Consider the following 1765-nt stretch of genomic DNA (forward strand, 5'->3'; position numbering starts at 1 on the left):
TAGCGTAATCTTTACGATAAAATAATAATAAATAGGTGTTATAATGACACCAACTCCATCAAAAATTTTCTAAGTCCTGCGCCCCCTTTGCTTTAGTCAAACCCAACTAGCTTTAGTGTTAAAAGGTTATCTATTAATCCGAATAATCGGATGATTAAATTATTTTATTCATCCGGTAATCGGACGATTAAATTATTTTATTCATCCGGTAATCGGACGACTAATTTATTTTATTCATCCGTTTAGCGGACGACTAGACACTTCGTTGCAATAAATGCTTTTGGTCTAAAATCCGAACATAAGGCGAAATTCAACGGCGTGATAATAGAATGAGACCAATTTTATAATTAACTAGCGGTCCGCCCCGGCTTCGCCCGTGGTACATATTTACGTTTTCTCTACATAAGAACCATCCTGGTACTTCAAGGAATATAATAAAAAAAGAATTATCGAAATCGGTCCACCCGTTCTCGAGTTATGCGCTTACCAACACATTTTGCGATTCATTTTTATATTATAGATTTAGTCTATTAAAAAATGTACTAAAAATGGGTTGACTGGGAAAATCCTGGACAGGACATTTTTAATGAATTAAAAAAAAACATTTTTTTAAATTAATTGCAGTATCAAGATAATAAAAAAAAAAATAATAGACTTAAAGTATGAAACCTACAGAATGTGCAGTCATAGTCGTTTTCTAATATTTACTGGGACAAACGGCTAGGTTGGCAGGTATAAACAGGTATGTCGGTACCAGTTACTTTCACTTGATAGGATGATGAAAAAAAAAATTATGTCAGCACTGTTTTATTACAAAACTGTTTTATTATCTCGAAACTGCAATTAATAAAAAATAAAAATAAATAAAAAAAATTAATTCATTAAAAATGTCCTGTCCAGGATTTTCCCAGTCAACCCATTTTTAATACATTTTTTAATAGACTAAATTAATATAAAATTGGTCTCATTCTATTATCACGCCGTTGAATTTCGCCTTATAGACTACAGGCCCGTGTTGAAAAAATTATGGGTCATTTGACCCACCACCTGACCTATCTAGAATGATATAAGAGCATAAAATAATAAGATTCAGCACTATGACGTCACTTGTAAGCTGTCCACCTGAGTGCAGATGAGAATTCGAAGGTTCAGGTAGAGATTTTCTCCCCTTGTCTCCATGATTTTTGTACGGCGTTGCGGAATAATGGCTTAAAAGCAGTATAGAAATAGTATGACACAGATGCCGTACAAAATCAAATGACCAAATTTACCCCGGCAACTGTCGAAAAATAAAAATAAATTCCGACTTTGTGGACCACCATTTTTGTACGGCATCTGTGTCATACTATTTCTATACTGCTTTTAAGCCATTATTCCGCAACGCCGTACAAAAATCATGGAGACAAGGGGAGAAAATCTCTACCTGAACCTTCGAATTCTCATCTGCACTCAGGTGGACAGCTTACAAGTGACGTCATAGTGCTGAATGTTTTTATTTTATGCTCTTATATCATTCTAGATAGGTCAGGTGGTGGGTCAAATGACCCATAATTTTTTCAACATGGGCCTGTAGTCTATTATGTTCGGATCTTAGACCATTTGCCATTGCACCATGTATTCTTAATTCTTGTCAAATTGTAAGGACTTAGGTATTTCATAAAATTCAATAAAACAAAAACAGGAAACGACATGATTTTCTTGAATAAAAAAAAGTTTATCATTATTCTTTATTTGGCAACTAACAAGAGAAAGGAAACAAAAAAGA

The sequence above is a fragment of the Colias eurytheme genome, chromosome 5 (genome assembly GCF_061535395.1).
Source record: "Colias eurytheme isolate Ceu_HAF_F1 chromosome 5, ilColEury1 Martin Lab GWU primary, whole genome shotgun sequence".
In the NCBI taxonomy this organism is placed as follows: Eukaryota; Metazoa; Arthropoda; class Insecta; order Lepidoptera; family Pieridae; genus Colias; species Colias eurytheme.